Source organism: Saimiri boliviensis, chromosome 4, assembly GCF_048565385.1.
Source record: "Saimiri boliviensis isolate mSaiBol1 chromosome 4, mSaiBol1.pri, whole genome shotgun sequence".
NCBI lineage: Eukaryota > Metazoa > Chordata > Mammalia > Primates > Cebidae > Saimiri > Saimiri boliviensis.
The window spans coordinates 118625316-118644107 of NC_133452.1; positions in this window are offsets into that span (position 1 = coordinate 118625316).

Below are 18792 nucleotides of genomic sequence, written 5' to 3' on the forward strand. Positions count from 1 at the left end.
CATTCCCTTTGAAATCTGGCACTAGACAAGGATGCCCTCTCTCACCACTCCTATTCAATATAGTACTGGAAGTTCTACCCAGAGCAATCAGGCAAGAAAAAGAAATAAAGGGTATCCAAATTGGAAAGGAGGAAATCAAATTGTCTCTATTTGCAGATGACATGATTGTATATCTGGAAGACCCCATCATCTCAGCCCCAAATCTCCTGAAACTGATAAACAACTTCAGCAAAGTCTCAGGATACAAAATCAATGTGCAAAAATCACAAGCATTCCTATACACCAGTAATAGACTTAAAGAGAGCCAAATTAAGAACGAACTGCCATTCACAATTGCTACAAAGAGAATAAAATACCTAGGAATACAACTAACAAGGAACGTAAAGGACCTCTTCAAGGAGAACTACAAGCCACTGCTCAACGAAATAAGAGAGGATACAAACAGATGAAGAAACATTCCATGTTCATGGTTAGGAAGAATCAACATCGTGAAAATGGCCATGCTGCCCAAAGTAATTTACAGATTCAATGCTATTCCCATCAAGCTCCCAATGACCTTCACAGAACTGGAAAAAAACACCTTAAACTTCATATGGAACCAAAAGAGAGCCCGCATAGCCAAGTCAATTCTAAGCAAAAAGAACAAAGCAGGAGGCATCACACTACCGGACTTCAAACTATACTACAAGGCTACAGTAATCAAAACAGCATGGTACTGGTACCAAAACAGAGATATAGACCAATGGAACAGAACAGAGGCCTCACAGGAAATACAACATACCCACAACCATCTGATCTTCGACAAACCTGACAAAAACAAGCAATGGAGAAAGGACTCCCTGTTTAATAAATGGTGTTGGGAAAACTGGCTAGCCATGTGCAGAAAGCAGAAACAGGACCCCTTCCTGACACCTTACACCAAAATTAACTCCAGATGGATTAAAGACTTAAACATCAGACCTAACACCATAAAAACCCTAGAAGAAAATCTAGGCAAAACCATTCAGGACATAGGCATAGGCAAGGACTTGATGACTAAAACACCAAAAGCACTGGCAACAAAAGCCAAAATAGACAAATGGGACCTAATCAAACTCCACAGCTTCCTCACGGCAAAAGAAACAGTCAGTAGAGTGAAGCGGCAACCAACAGAATGGGAAAAAATTTTTGCAGTCTACCCATCTGACAAGGGGCTGATATCCAGAATTTACAAAGAACTAAAGCAGATCTACAAGAAAAAAACAAACAAGCCCATTCAAAAATGGGTGAAGGATATGAACAGATACTTTACAAAAGAAGACATACAGGAGGCCAACAAACATATGAAAAAATGCTCATCATCACTGGTCATCAGAGAAATGCAAATCAAAACCACATTGAGATACCATCTCACACCAGTTAGAATGGCGATCATTAAAAAATCGGGAAACAACAGATGCTGGAGAGGATGTGGAGAAATAGGAACACTTTTACACTGTTGGTGGGAATGTAAATTAATTCAACCATTGTGGAAGACAGTGTGGCGATTCCTCAAGGACCTAAAAATAGAAATCCCATTTGACCCAGCAATCCCATTACTGGGTATATATCCAAAGAATTATAAATCATTCTACTACAAGGACACGTGCACACGAATGTTCATTGCAGCACTGTTTACAATAGCAAAGACCTGGAATCAACCCAAATGTCCAACCATGATAGACTGGATAGGGAAAATGTGGTACATATACACCATGGAATATTACGCAGCCATCAAAAACGAGGAGTTCACGTCCTTTGTAGGGACATGGATGAACCTGGAAACCACCATTCTCAGCAAACTGACACAAGAGCAGAAAATCAAACACCATATACTATCACTCATAGGCGGGTGTTGAACAATGAGAACACATGGACACAGGGATGGGAGCACTACACACTGGGGTCCGTTGCGGGGAAATGGGGGAGGGACGGGGGTGGGGAGGTGGGAAGAGATAGCATGGGGAGAAATGACAGATACAGGTGAGGGGATGGAAGGCAGCAAACCACACTGCCATGTGTGTACCTATGCAACAATCTTGCATGTTCTTCACATGTACCCCAAAACCTAAAATGCAATAAAAAAATAATAATAATAATAACATTGATCTTTAACATTCTGAAGAGTGTATGCCTTGATGATGGTCATTTTATATTATCTTACGGGTGTTTTCTGAATTTCTTACTTGAATATCTACTTATCTACTAAGATTAGAAAAACTGTTCTGCATTATTTCATCAAATATATTTTCCAATTTGCTTTTTCTTTGTCTTTCTCAGGAATGCCTGTAAGTTTTAGGTTTGATTGCTTTAAATAACTCCATGTTTTCCAAAGTCTTTCTTCATCTTTAAAACCTTCTTTATTTTTATGTGACTAGGTTAATTCAAAAGACTGGTCTTGGAACTCTGAAACTATTTCCTTGGTTTGGTGTAAACTACTGTTAAGACTTACACATGTGATTTAAATTTTTTCAGTGAATTTATTTCCTAAATCAATACACACACACACACACACACACACACACACACACATTTATATATACATATATATACACACACACATTCATATATATATGTTTTGTGTGTGTTGGATTTCATTGATCTTATAATTCATATTTTAAATTCTTTATACTTTAATAATTTTTATTTTGGTTAGGATCTATTGCTTGAGAACTAGTGTGGTCCTTTGGGCATGTCACAACATTCTGTTTCTTCACATTGCTGGAATTATTGTGCTGCTTCCTTCTCATTTGTAGAAGCTCTTGTTATTTTTTAATTTACTTTCCTTTAGGTTAGGTTTCATCTCTCTTGAGCATAATACTGTTGCATATATTGGGTAGGGTTCTTTAGATTTGCTTCTTTGTGCTTTTAGGGGGCCAAGGATGTGTATGGCTTCCTTAGTAATAGATAGCTTAAGTGTAGTGGTTTTCCCAAATGACAGTTGTGTGTGAGTTATAGCAATGACATGCTGTGCAAATGGTCAGGCTCACTATCTCCTACAGGGCTGGGAAGGTGGAGTTCTTGATAGGCTTCTCTTATTCCCCAGTACTGTTTACTTCTGTTAGAAGAAAATACTGGATTATGCAGTTCAACCTACAGTCCAGTAGGTGGTGTTTGCAGGTAAAGGCCAGCTGAGTGCCATACACCAATGTCAGCAAAAGTTGTTGACCATGCAGGTGGACCCCATGCCCATTAGGTGGCACGTGCATGTGAGAGCAGTGGTGTCCTACCCGGTTTACACACACACCCAACCTGATGTTTATCCCTCCAGAGTCCAGCCCAGGGAATAGGCCCAATAATTTAGGCTCATCTTATGCCTTCTGCACCCAGATTTTGCCACTTCAGGTATTTCATACCATAGGAGTCACTGGGGGGCAGGAAACTGACAATCATACCACATTGTTTCTGGTCCAATCACATCAAGGGAGGCGTATCCAGCTCCTGAGCTACCATACTAACCAGTGCTATACTTTTCTTTCTGTTCTGACACTGCGGGCTACTTTCTCATTTGAGATCCAGCCACACATTTGATCTTCACACTGAGCAGTGTGCTTGAGTCTTGGGGAATTAGGTCCAGGCCAGCACATTTGTCCTCTGGCCCCTCAGCGACAAGTGGTGACTATGATAGAGGTGAACTGCTCCCAGGTTACCAATGAAACATTCATATGGGGCAATGGAGACTAGTCTACAGGCCCCACCCTATGGGAACATCCAGAAAGGCAGTCTTGGGAGGGGTCAACAAGCAAGGGGCTGCATGGTTTGGAAGCACCTTGGTGCCATAGCAATGGTGATGGGACCTAAATTGTCTTTGTCACATGAACATGCCTGAGCCTGTCTCTCTCCTCTCAGGCAAAAGCAGAAACTCCAGCTGCTCAGTGCAGGATGGAGAGTCTTGTAGGGTGGGCACCTGCATAGGGTTGCATTTTTCTGGGCTCCATGTGGGTTCAAGCAATAAAACTGTGTATTCTCTAGGCAGCTTCCCTGCCAGTCCAAAGGCCTTCATGTGGGTACGTGGGAGGGTTTGTGAAAGCTTCTGTAGCTAGGTTCTCAGATGTTTGTGGCAAGAATGTGGTGCCCCAGGTTTCCTTCACTTATCCCTACTTTGGGTCTTTTCTTGGTTCTGGGCCCAGATCTGGAGCCTATCATCACTGAGTAGGATGCTCTGCACATTCATCTTCAACCAAGCTGTCTTCCCTTACCTGACTATCAAATTTTTGTGTTTTCTCTCAAAAGGTATCTTCAAAGTGTAGTTTACTTGATATTTTGGTTCTTCTCTTTGGGAGAGGCACATCCCAGCTGGATCTAGCCTCATTCACAAAAATTTCCTTTTCATAATCAATTTCTTATGTAATTTTAAAAAATTACACTATAAACAGCATTTATTTTATTATCATTTGAATTAAATTATTAATTTTTATATTAGGTTTATTTACATTGTTGATTTAAGTTAATGAAACATTTATCAGTGCATTATTATACACACATATATATATATATTCCTTTTATTTTGCTTAAAAAACTTGTTTTTCCATTTGGTGGTGACATTTAAGAATTTAAAATTCAAGTTCAGCACTTTGAGACTTGTTGGATTGTAGGAGGTGGGAAAAAAGAAATGTACTTATTTTTCTCATAATCATGTTAAATATAGAGACCATTACAAACATCTTTATGGAATAATGATTAACTCTATAGTCTGGAAATGGAGTGCATCGTTTTTCTACCTGACATAAACATTGAAATTTTCTTTAGTAATAAGTATTCATTTGTCTTCCATCTTAATGCTTATGAAAGTATTTTTTCTCACGTTCCAGCACCATTTACCAAGTATAAGGTCTCCTGCCTGAATTTTGGCAGTGTTATTCTAAAAGATTTAGTATTCTTATGATGAGAGTTACCCATTTCCAAATATAATGAAGTCATCTGCTAAATACCTTTTCATGTCTCCTGTAAGGGTCTAGAAATTGCTTTATGAAGTCTCTGCATGATTGCGTGCCTACTTACCTTTTTAAATTATCTTTTAGCAGTTTCCATCCACCACAGTATAGTACACCAAATTATGATTCATGCCATGTCCCGTGGTCTCTTTCACACACATGCGCGCGTGCGCGCGCACACACACACACACACACACACACACACCACTTGCATTGATAGTTCTGGTGTATCTTTTGATCTTAGCTTATACCTCTGTGGAAACCTTCCTAAACCTCTTAAATCTGGTCAGTGATTCTCATTTGTGACCTCATAGAATCTATCATTTTCATTTTTTGATTGAATAAATTGAACAATTATTCACATATCATAAAATTTGCTATTTTAAAATGTATAATTCAGTAATATTTAGTATATTCACTTTAATATATTCATTTTTATATATTGTCCAGTGTTGCATGACCATTACCATTATTTAATTCTAGAACTTTTATCACCTAAAACAATAATTAGCAATTATGCCTAATTGTCCCCTTCCCTTAGCCCTTGGTAACCACATGTCTACATTCTGTCCCTCTTGCCTATTTTGGACATGTTATATAAATGGAGTCATGAAATATGTGATCTTTTGTATCTCCTTTCACTTACCATAATGTTTTAAGTCATACATGTTGTAAAACGTAATAGCTCTTCTTTCCTTTTTATGGTTAAATAATATGGTACTCTATTCTATTATATCCTATATATTGTATATCCTATTTTGTTCATTCAAAGACATTTGAAATTGTTTTCAGTTTTTGGCCATTAGTAATCATTCTACAATGAACATTCACATACAAGGTTTTGTGCAGACACATGTTTCCAACTTTCTTATGTATATACTTAGAAATATAATTACTGGAGTGTGTAGTAACTTTATATTTAACTTCCTGAGAAACTGTCATTGTTTTTCAAATCTGCTAAATCCTTCTACCATCGACCAGCAAAGTATTAGGGTTTTAATTTCTCTACATCCTTACCAACACTTGTGATCATCCCTGTTTTGATAATAATGATCCTAGTAGGTATGAAGTGGTATCTCATTTTAGTTTTTATTTGCATTTCCCAAATTATAAATTATATTGATATATTTTAATGTGCTTATTTGCATTTGTACATTTTCTTTGAAGAAATGTGTATTCAAATACTTTATATATTTTTAATTGAATTGTTTGCCTTTATATTGGTCAGTGGTAAGAGTTTTTAAAACATATTCTGCATACTAGGCCCTTATTAGATAGATGATTTACAACTACTTTCTCCAATTCTGTAGGTTGTCCATTTCACTTTCCTGATAATTTTCTTTGAAGCACAACATTTTTAATTCTGATGATGCTCAATATATTGATTTATTCTTCTTATTGGTGTTGCTTTTGGTGCCATATCTAAGAAACTGTTGCCTAATTCAAGATCATAAACATTTATATAGCTGTTTTCTCCTGAGAGTTTTATAGTTTATGACTTACACTTAGATATTTGACCCATTTTGAGTTAACTTTTGCATATGAAATGAAGGAAAGGTTTATCTTTATTCTTTTGCACGAATATATCCATTTGTCCTAGTACCATTTCTTGAAAATAATTTTTCCCATTAAATTGTCTCAGTGTTATTGTTGAAAATGTCATGCATTCCTCTTTCATATCCCTCATTGCATTAGCGTTCTTGGGCTAACATTATAGACTGGGTTCCTTAAACAAAAGAAATATATTTTTCTCCCACTTCTGGAGGCTAGAATTCTTGGATCAAAGTCTGGTAGGGTTGACTTCTGGTTAGGATTCTCTTCCTGGCTTGCAGACAGCTGCTTTCTTGATATGTCCTTTCATGATAGAGAGCACAGGAGGTCTATGATAGTCTCAGCTTGTAAGGACATTAACCCTATTGAATCAGGGCCCCACCCTTCTAAATTATTTAAGTACCTCCATAAGAGTCTTGTCTCAACATATAGTCACATTGAAAGTTGGAATTCTACATATGAATTCTGAGGGAACACATTCAGTTGGTAACACTCATTTATTTTTGTCTACATGTTCCGCTAAATTGCAAATTTCTTGTTTCAATCCCTGCAGTGTTCCCATATGCAGTACAGTGCCAGGCATATAGGAAACACTGAGTAAATATTTCTTGAATTATTGAATGAATGACTATAATGCAAAATTAAAGTAGATAAAAGTGATGATGTAAACATGTTTATTTGAAACATATCTGTGACATGTTTTGATGAATTCATTTTTCATGCCAACACCTTACCTAATTAATCTTGCATCTTATCAATAATCATAGAAGAAAAGCAGTAAAGAAAATGTTACAATGCTTTCCCTATCATTTATTTAGCTTCATTTAAAAATACTATTTTAGATTTTAAATTATATGGAGAATTTTTAACTTTTATTGAATTTCTGAGCCCATGGGCACTTTCAAAAATTATTTAGGTTTCCAATGTAGGGCAGAGCTAAGAAAACTCTTGAGATATTTTAACCAGGTAATTTCTTAAATAGGCAAATATTTTACATTAGTTTATATTTAAGGTTAATATTGCATATTTAACATCATGTATTATATACATTGGCATTGATCAAAAATGTCACATTTCATAATTAGCATATCTCCATTTATATCAAATTATTATTCCTTTATGGGCTTTTTTGATCAGAGGTAGAGTGACAGATTATCACCAGAATCAGAAATGGATAGTGAATGTGGGCTAAAAGTATTATGTCTCTTTTAAGTATGGTTGCTAATATTTGCATTTTTAATAAAATATGTGTCTAAAGTATATATATTAAAATTCATGTATTTGATGATCCAACATACATTCGTTAAATATCTGTTTTTGCCAGGCACTAGAAACATATGAATTGAAGACAAAGTTTCCGCTCTCTGGGAGCCCACAGTCTAAACTGAGACACACAAAAATATAAGCAGTTATAAAATCATATGTTGAGCGTACGTCTAAATTGCATAAATTTGCATGAAGAAAATGGGGAAAGTTTTTGAGGTGGATGAATAAAAAATTACGCTAACTAGGGAGAAATTGTTTTCCCAATCAGAAGAGATTACCTGTAGATATAACATGGAATATGAAGCACAAAAAATTTGCCAGTAATTTAACCTAGAAAGATCACTAGATATATAAGGGGAAGTGATACTAGCACAATCTCTAAAGCAATGATCAGGAAAGAGGTAGTGTTTAATCTTTTTTTCTGTATGATAAAGCCTTGAAGGATTTTAAACAGAAAAATAGAATCAACATTTTATTTTAGAGCAGTCATTAGGCAATGAAGAATCATGAGAGAATTTCCCAGTTATTATGGCTAGGAAGACAAGGATTAGGCCTATACAATCACCTTCCTGTCCCAGGCACTTCTGCCTTCATAAGCAACTTCCTCCAGGAAAAGTAAGTATTACTGTGTTGGGATCGTTGATGGCCCAGGAGCATAAACACTGCTGGGAGTTTTTTAGAATCTCAGGCTTTACTCCTTATCTACTGAATCAGAATCTGCATTGAACGAGATCCCCAGGAACTTTATAAACACATTAAAATTTGAGAAACTCTGACCCAGATACCATTGAATTAATTAGTGTTAGGCAAGTAGAAGGATTTTTTTCTCTGAGAAAGAAGGTGATAAAATAGGGTACATAGAATAAAAAACTAAGTTGTGGTCTTACTCTTTTGCCTAGGCTGGAGTGCAGTGGCACAGTCAGTGTTCAGGGCAGCCTCAACTTCTTTGGATAAATAAAAGAGGCAGATACTGATTAGTTAAACTTTTTTTTTTTTCTGGTGTAAAAGGCAAGCTCTCCTACTAATAGAGAAAAAAAGAGTTTGGGGCTAGTGCAGAGTTATGGTCCAATGTGTGCCCCTCAAAATTCTTCTGTTGAAACCTAATCATCAATGTGATAATATTAGGAGGTGTGGCTTTGGGAGGTGATTAGGTCATGAGGGCAGATCCCTTATGAATGGTATTAGTGCCCTTACAAAGCAGGACCCAGAAAACTGTCTTGCTGCTTCCACTATGTGAGGATACAGTGAGAAGACATCTATGAAAGGACCCTCACCAGACACCAAATCTGTTTGCACCTTGATCTTGAACTTCTAAGCTTCTAGTACGTTAAAAAATAAACTTCTGTTGTACCCAATCTATAGCATTGCTTTATAGCAGCCCAACCAGCATAAGACACACAGGCTAAGAATATTGTGAAATATTATTTTCTTAGAAATAGTTATGGAGAATAAGAGAAATAGCTGGGCGGAGATTCAGAGTCTGCTGCTAAGTGTTTGTGTGGTGGGGTGGAAAGAGGGTGGTTGACATCTAAGATAATTTGGTACTAGACTTCGTATGTTTTTTTTCCAGCACCTCTGAGCATGTGCAGAAATTAGCAAATTTAGAAATTTATAGCAATTTAAAATTAGAAAGATGATAAGTTGCCAAAGATATTGACAGTGCTGATTAAAGAGTTAGAAAGTACTTTTAATAATGTATTTTTAATTGGATGTGTAACACTGCAGTACTGGAACACCAATGAAGTGGAAAGGATTAATAAGCACTGAGAAAAGAGGAAAAAAAAATTATTCCTGTAGGGACATTTCACCTGTATGTGGAATCAACAGTTGGCCCTGTTTAGTTTATAGAACTCTGAAACAAAAAGAGAGAAATAGATGACACTTCTAAGGCCTTAAAGTCAAACCCCTGCCTCCCACTCACATAATAGTCTCCTTAGAGAGTGTAGAGGGAGTGGGGTATGAGAAGGAAGACACATTCTTCCCTTATGTCAGTGATTCTGGGATTGAGGAATAGCACGGTTGATCCTGGTCAGACATTTTACAGCCCTGTACCATAACTCCCAAAGCAAGTGAACAATTCATAAGGTGTTTGGACTACTGTATCTTGATTTTGGTAGTCTTAGCTTCCTTAGATTATATTTGTGTAACATTTCTGTGAGTGTCTGGCTCTCCTATTGGACTGAAACTTACCTATATTTATTTACTAGGTTGCACTCTTACTCTTTTGCCTAGGTTGGAGTGCAGTGGCAGTCAGCGTTCACCACAGCCTTAACTTCTTTGGTGCTGGTGATTCTCCTACTGCAGCCTCCCAGGTAGCTGGGATTACAGATACATGCCACCACACCTGGCTAGTTTTCTGGGTTATTTTGTAGAGCTAAGGTTTCATCATGTTGCCCAGACTAGTCTCAAACTCCTGGGCTAAAGTGATCCACCCTCTTCGGCCTCCCAAAGTGCTAGGATTACAGGAATGAGCCACTGTGCCCGGCCCTGAAAGTTACTTAATATACAGTTATCATAAATTAGTCATCCCTGCATTCTCTTTCCCAGCACTCAACAAAGTACTCTATTAAGTACTCATTAATATTTAATAATGCTTGTTTTTTAAATCAATAAATCCCAATGGCCCGATACTGCAGGAAACTATAGTTTCAGGGAACAAAATGGCACTCTTCTAGTAATGACTTTACATTCTTTCAGCAAGTAGGGTGTAACCATATGCCTATTGATTAAAAGACCAAAAAAAAAAAAAAAGTCACAATACTTCTGATTTAATTTTCAAGTACTTGGATTATTTCTTTGGGTTAAAAAATGTGGTAGTTTATGATATATTGTCCCTCACTGTTCAAGGACTACTTCAATGTTCCATGACCACTATTCCAGTCCAATAGGAGAGCCAGACACTCACAGAAATGTTACACAAATATAATGACCACTATTCTGTTGTGGAAAATTAAAGGAAACTCTTTTTACCCATTAGCAAAGGCATACATATTATGTGCAAAGAGCACTATCTCTGGAATATTTTTGGTACAGATTTTGAACTATGATTATCTCATGACTATGCTTACTTATATTTATATTAGCTTTGCTTTCCTTGCAACATGTAGTTTTGTAAAAATGTTTCTCAGAGTTCCATTTCTCTTTTTATTTGCCAGGAATGCATTTCATTCCAAATAGCAGAAAACCAACTAACATGTATGGAATTATTTTTCTCACTTAATAAGAAATCTGTCACTAACAGACCAGAGCTAGTGTAGGAGCTTCATGAGGCTATCAGAAAGCAGAGGCTTTTTAATACTTTGGTTTGCCATTTCTAGCACATGGCTTTCTACCCCCACCTCAAGTTGCAAGATGATTGCTGTACTTATTTATATACTCCTAGCAAAAAAACAAATGATGAAAGACAAAAGAGGCAGGCCTAATGAGCTCTTTCTTTTAAGAAGGCTTCCTGGCTGTGCATGGTAGTGATTCACACCTGTAATTTCCAGCACTGTGGGAGGCTAAGCTGTGCAAATAACTTGAGGTCAGGAGTTTAAGACCAGTCTGGCCAACATGGCAAAACCCTGTCTCTACTAAAAATACAGACCTGGCATGGTGGCTCACACCTGTAATTCTAGCACTTTGGAAGGTCGAGGTGGGCAGATCACCTTAGGTCAGGAGTTTGAGACCAACCTGGCCAATATGGTGAAACCCCATCTCTACTAAAAATACAAAAATTAGCTAGGCATGGTGGCAGATGCCTTTAATCTCAGCTACTCAGGAAGTTGAGGCAGGAGAATCACTTGAACCTGGGAGGTGGAGGTTGTAGTGAGCCGAGATTGCATCATTGCACTCCAGCCTGGACAACAAGAATGAAATGCCATCTGAACTATATGCATATGTATATGTGTGTGTGTGTGTGTGTGTGTGTGTGTGTGTGTGTGTACGTGTGTGTGTATGTGTATACATATGTGTAAGTATGCATATATATAAGTATATATATACATAAGTATATGTGTGTGTGTGTATATATATATATTTTTTTTTTCATGTTTTCAGACTTTATTTCACAGCGATCGACAGAAACGTACTGGAGTTAGTAACATGGCGCCCCGCCTCCCCGCTGCCTGCTTTATCTGGTCCTGCTCCTCAGAGGACTGGGCTGGGGCTGGGGCTAGAGGTGGAGACAGGATGGGGCGTTGCAGTTTAAGGCATTTCTGGCTTCAGAGCCATCCCTGCCAGCACTGCACCTGCCCCTTGACGTCGGTCAGACACTGGCTGGCCTGGGTCATTCTGAGACAGGGGTGACCATCCCATATATATATATGCCAGCCATGGTGACACGCTCCTGTAATTCTAGCTATTTGGGAGGCTGAGGCAGGAGAATCCCTTGAACTCAAAAGGTAGAGGTTCCAGTGAGCTGAGATTGTGCCACTGCACTCCAGCCTGGGCAACAGGACAAGTCTCCATCTCAAAAAAACAAATAACAACAAAAAGATTTCCTTCCTGGAAGCTCTACCCAGAGATGTCCATTGAACTGGCTGGAACTGGGCCATGTGGCCACTTCTAGACAAATTTCACTTGAGAGTGGCCTAAAAAAGGAATTATGAAAAGGATTTGTTAATATAACCACAACATTAATCACATGCCTTTTGCTTTTAATCTTTCATCTCTCTGTCTGTGTAACACTATCTTGGATACATATGGTCTTGGACTCAAATACCATGATTCATATTTTTCATTCAGATTTATCTACATGTTTTATGAGGCTACTTTAATTAACAGTTATATCAGTAATAGCTCATATTTATGAGCCATTTGCTCAGCGTTAGAGAATGCTTGGCATAACAGTATTTAATCTTAATTCTATAGGGTATCAATGACGAAATGGGTCTTAGGTTGAACATGTTATCAGAAGTTTAATAAGTTTATTTCTTTTTCTTTTGATTAAACATATATTAAACCTATATTCCTCCTTCTCTTCCTTCTTCATGTTTTATTTTTTCTATTTTGATCAGTCATTTCTTTGTGAAAGTTCTCACTGGTAGGGAAGAGAGCATAGTATATAGCATAGTATTTCTTAAAGTATATTCAAGTATTGTTAACAGTGATACACATTAAAATAGTTATTCAGTCAAATAATTTTGAAAACATGGTTTATAAAACTAAGTTTAAAATATTTATTTAGGCAACAAAGACCCTGTTCCAAAAACAAAACAAAATAAAAAAAAAACACTATTTATATGATCATTATTTGTTTTCCCAACTGAAAAGTAAGCTTTCTTAGAGTGGTGGCTGAGTCAGTATTGCTCCTGCTTATAAATACAGGGTTTAATATAACGTTCTGTACAAAGTATACCATAAGTAATTATCTTTAGTTGAATTTTAGATCTCTTACTATGCTAATGAACAGACTGAAAATCTAAGACAGAAAATGTAGTGTTTAAGTCTCTGCACCAAAATAACTACTGTATAATTTTAAAGATATAGTTTCAGAATCTATAATACACACAAAAAATATACAAAATTAAAAATAAATGCAGTCAAAAGAATTTATCCCAACCTAACCTGTTTCTGAGGTACTTAGTAATTTTTCTTAAAGACAAACGCTGTTGTCAATTTACTACTTTCCAGAAAAGTCTGTCTGTGTGTGTGTGTGTGTGTGTGTGTGTGTGTGTGTGTGTGTACACATACATGAAATTCTATTATTTTTTTGGAAGGATACTATGTTCTTGTCCTGTAATTTGATCTTTTCATTAAGCAACTTATATTTTACTCTATATCAACATATATGGAGTTACTTCATTCTTCCTTTAGCACCAGCCTAGTATCTCTTTGTAAGACCCCAGCATTATATAGAAAATGCCTACTTAAATTGCTTTCTCTACATACATACACACACACACACACACACACATCATGTCTCACATCTAACAGTTTTGTAGAATAAATCTCAAGACATGGATTAGTTGAGTCAAAGTGTATGTGAATTTTAAAATTTAGTAGCTTGCCAAATTGCTCTCCATAAAGGTTATATTACTATATATTCCCATCAAAATGAATAAATACATGTTTCCCCTCAGCCTGGAAAATACTTCATATAATCAGTTCATCATCCATTTCATACAGGTCTCATAAATTACAGTTGAGCAAAGTGGTCTTTTATGACTTTTAAATTTATTCTGATGGTATCTGTAACAGTATATCTTTTTTAGGATTTTGTGCTTTTTTTCTATTTTGCACGAAAAGGCAACTTTCATTCTTCCTTTCTTCCTTTCTCTCTTTAATTTCATAATTTGTTAATTTTTTATATTTTCTTGATTAATTCCTTCCATTTTGTAAATTTGTGTGTATGTGGGGTGTGTGTGTGTGTGTGTGTGTGTAGAGAGAGAGATTCCTCTGTATGTTTCTTGATTAAAATATACTATTTTAATTCATCATCATAAATAATCAGTTCATTTTAGAAATGAGAAAAGACATTTTAGAAAAGACAGAGGTTCACAGAATTTTAACACTTTCCTGGAGGGCACACAGCTAGATATAAAACCTAAAACTGTTTGATTTTAAATCTAAACTGTCCTCACTGCACCAGGAGCTTTCTAATTAAAATCAAAGTGCCAACACAGTTTAATCAATATTTTGTGTTATATTTTATATTTCAAAATACTGTGTTTAAAAGAAAAAAATTCATGCATATTTGTTCACATAGAGAACAGAACAGAAATATTCTCAAGCATAAATAGTCTATAACTTCCTTTTAAAATATATCAGATTTTAGTTTGCTGATATTCCTATTTAAATATTTTCAGGGAAAATAAGGACCTGGCATTCTTAAAAATAGTAAAACTGGAAGTGGATATTTAAAAGTGACTTAAAATAATTACAATCCCTTATGTATTAACTATACATCAGATACTTTCTTAAGCAATTTACTTTAAAAATTCATCCTTACACAATTAGATGTGGCATGAAACATGATAATTTCTACTTTGCAGTTGAGAATCAAAGGCTTAAACAGTTAAGCTGGAGTCTTACATATAAGTCTTATGAGAGCAGAAGCTAATATTTCAACCCAGGTCTGACATCAAAGTCCTGGCTCTTAATTGAAAAGCTGTAATGTTGTGAAAGTTTGTTGAATAAAATCAATTATTTTAATGCTAAATATTTTAATTGGTCAAGAGGGAGGGGCAGGTTGAGAGGGATATGAGAAATAATGTAAATGGCTGCTTTTCACAGAATGCTTTGACTGACAAAGTGAGTCCACCAGCTAAGAGTTAGATGAGCCTTAGGGTATCTGAGATTTGTTATTATAAACAGCAAAAATGAACAATTATGAGAGAAATGCAGAAATGCTGAGAAAAAAGATAACTTTTTACCAGCAAGAAAAAGTACTTCGTTCCCTTAAGATCATCAGGAGAGAACTAAGTAAGTTCCACATAGAGTGACTACAATTTAAAGGTAATTGTCATCTATTGATTGGAAGTAGATATTACATAAATTTTGATATCAAATGTAAAATTTTCAAATATTGTCTTAAACTATAATACTGAAGACTGATACATCCCTAAAAATAGAGAATGCTTAATTTTCTTATTAAGAACATTAAAGGTAAAATGTAAACAGTAACCATTACTGTTGAAAAGTCCTAGGAGATAAATTATAGATATCTGCATCAAAATTATATTTGATATTATATTCATTTGTTAACCTTAGCAAAAATTAGTTAGCTATGTTAAAATTTAATTTACATTTACATTTTATAATATGTAAAGAAAATTCATATATAAATTTTTACTTCTATTAGGAGTACATAACTGGGACACCTCTTATTTATCCAATGGAAATGCACATTCTTTTATCTTCACTGCTCATAAAAGGTGATAAGACATGGTAGAAAAGGTTTTAGATATAGAATAATATATGGCTGTGTTTGAATCCTGTATTAAGCAACTATGTACAAATATATTAGCATCTCAGTTTCAGTTCCTTTATCAGGAAAAGTGAAAAGCATAATAAAAATCTTAGATTTGTAATGAGAATTTCAAATAAGTTGGAAAAAGTGCCTGACACATGATAGGTATGCAATTATTATAAGCCTAGAACTAGCTAATATGACATGCCTCTATTGCGCTGATCAATAAAACTTGTGTAACCCCAGAATCACAGTTAAAATAATTGAATAATTCATTCTTTCACTCATTTGCTCATTTTGAATGCCAATTACATTCAATGTCAAGCACATTCCAATATTAAGGTTTGAATATTTGCTTTGTCTGAAGTGTTCTTTTTCACATACTCATTTGACTAATTCTGTCTTCTTTGGTCATCCTTAAAAATAGCACCTATTTGAGTCCAGCTCCCATTTATTTTGTTAATTATTACCTAATACTTTATATTTATATGCTTATCTTTTATTATCTATATTGACAATGAGATTATAAGCTTCACAAAGGCAGGGAGCTTTTTATTTATATATGGCTATATAAACAGGGCCTTGAATTTTGTGTGACACATTGCATATAAATATGCTTGATCATAAATATTAACCCAAAGAGAAAGGAAGCAAGCAAACAATAAATCTACAAAACAATCAGAAAACAACAAAATGGTACTAGTAAGTCTTTGCCTAACAGGAATTACATAGAACAAAATGAAATTTTTTAAAAAAGAATTATACTGCCTATTAGAGACTTACTTTACCTTAAAAGACAGTCGTAGACTGAAAGTGAATAAAAAACAGTACTCCATGCAAATGAAAACCAAAAGAGTGCAAGAGTAGTTATATTTATTTCTGAATAAATAAATTATGCCATATAGCTCTATGTTCTTTCCATTTATGATTGTCTTAAGTTATCCTTTTAAAGGGGGTGACCTCAGTGACATGGTAGAATAGGAGGCCCCTGACTTTCTCTCTACCTACGAATTCACGAAATAGACTGCTATTCATAAGTAATGTATCTCTGAGAAAAGGTGAAAAACCAGTTGGGAGACTCCTGCTCACAGGACAAATAAAAAAAATCCATACCAGATAGGTAGATAAATCTTGTCACCCTCAGACACAGACCTTGCTCCAGACAAAGAGCTATACAACCAGGAAGTGAGACCCCAACACCCAGCTTTCTCCATGTGGAGAGAAAGATTTGTACCTCACATATAGTGCTCCAACTCTAAGGTCCCCCACAGTTTGACTCTTAATTCAACAACTCTGGGAATGGAGGTAATTAGGCATATTTAAGTCTCTCTAGACCACAGGAAAAAAAAAAAAAACAAAAACAAAAACAGCTTTCTATGTGAGAAGAAGTGCTTTTAAAGGTCTCATTCCCTGGGAGAAGTGTAAAGAACGGGCTTAAAATATGTAACTTCCTGTTTCTCCATCAAGAGGTTTTATGACACACTGTTCCATTGTCTACCTGGCAGCCTGGTTTCTAACTAACTTACATTATTGAATTGAAGGGACAAATAGCCCACTGAGAAGCATACTGCCCTGTCCTTGGCTTGTTCCAAGAATAGCTCCAAGTTTATTAATCTTTTCTGGAATGAGTTTGTCCATATATTGAGCACTTCAGCTTTTATATCTTCCACTTGATAAAATTCATCTTAAATCTCTTAGCTCTGGGAGCAGAGGGAACTGGGCATACATGAGTTTCTCTAGACCACAGCAAAAAGCAGCTGTCTATATAGACATATGAGCACTTTTAGAGGCTTTATCCTCAAGGGACAATGCAGATAGAGAACTCTAAAAATGAAGTTTCTTATTTCTTTCCAGAAGGGGTTTATATCATATATTGAACAGTCCAACTCTTACAATTACTACCTGAAGGACTCTGGAAACAGCAGGGACTAGGCAAATGTAAGTCTCCTTATGTCACAGAACATAAAGGTGGTTTTAAAGTGGTGTGCAGATGCTTTCAGAGGCCACACCCTATTGGAGCAATGCAGAAAAGAGAATGGAATGCAGTGGCTACTTGATGATCTGACTTCTGACACACTTGCATTGGGGAGCTAGTGGAGCACACATACAGTAGCCACATGGCAGCTTGAGCCAGAGCTCAACACTTCCCAGACTTTTTTTCCAGCTTGCCCCAGTGATAAATCCAGTTCTACCTATTCTTCCTGGAAAAAGTCTGTTTATGTACCCACTGCCACAACATTTATAGATCCCAGCCCAAAGTCTCCTCAACAATGTAAATCTGGGAGTTGATGGTGCTCTCCATTCCTGAGTGGCCTGAAACCACAGAAAACCAAAATGATAGGCATACAGTGGGCCCATTTTGAACAGCTGTTTCCCCAAATCAGAGGATAAAGCCTTAACTCAAGCACAGATGTTTGTCACAGATCATTTCACTAAATTAGTATAGTAGATTAGCATAGAGAGAATGGGACATAAATATGCTTTATAACGAGGATAGAAGGAACTGGAATGTTCAACAGTCCAACCTTACCAGTTACATGTAAAGGCTCTGGCTTCTGCCTTAATAATCTTGGGGATACTGACAGGAGATGGCACATTGTAATCCCTAAGAAATCACCAGAAACAAAGATAGCAGTTTGTATAAACACCAACATTTGAGAGGTACCTTAAAACATGACCAGAAACGTTTCATGAAATCTTTCTTCTGTAAGAGGCCAGCCTGGCAAGTGCATTGTGTTATATAGTGCATAGAAACTCACATGAAGAGTTGAGAAATAAAGAGAAGGCAAGTAAAAGAAAATGAAGAAACAAGGATAAATATATCAAATAAAAATATACATTAAAAAAAAAAACAGGATAAATCTCCAGAAACTGATATGAATGAAGTGGAGATATATGATGTATCCAAGAGAGAATTCAAAATAATGGAAATAAAGGGGCTTCTAGAGGTGAAGCAAGCAATGTAACAGCAAACCTACAATTTCAATAAAGAGATTGGAATTATTAAAATGTATCAAACAGAAATTATAAACCTGAAGAATTCTGTAACTAAACTGATATATTTAATAGAGAAGTTCAACAACAAACTGGATTAACTAGAAGAAGAAATCAGTACACTCAAAGCTAAGTCAC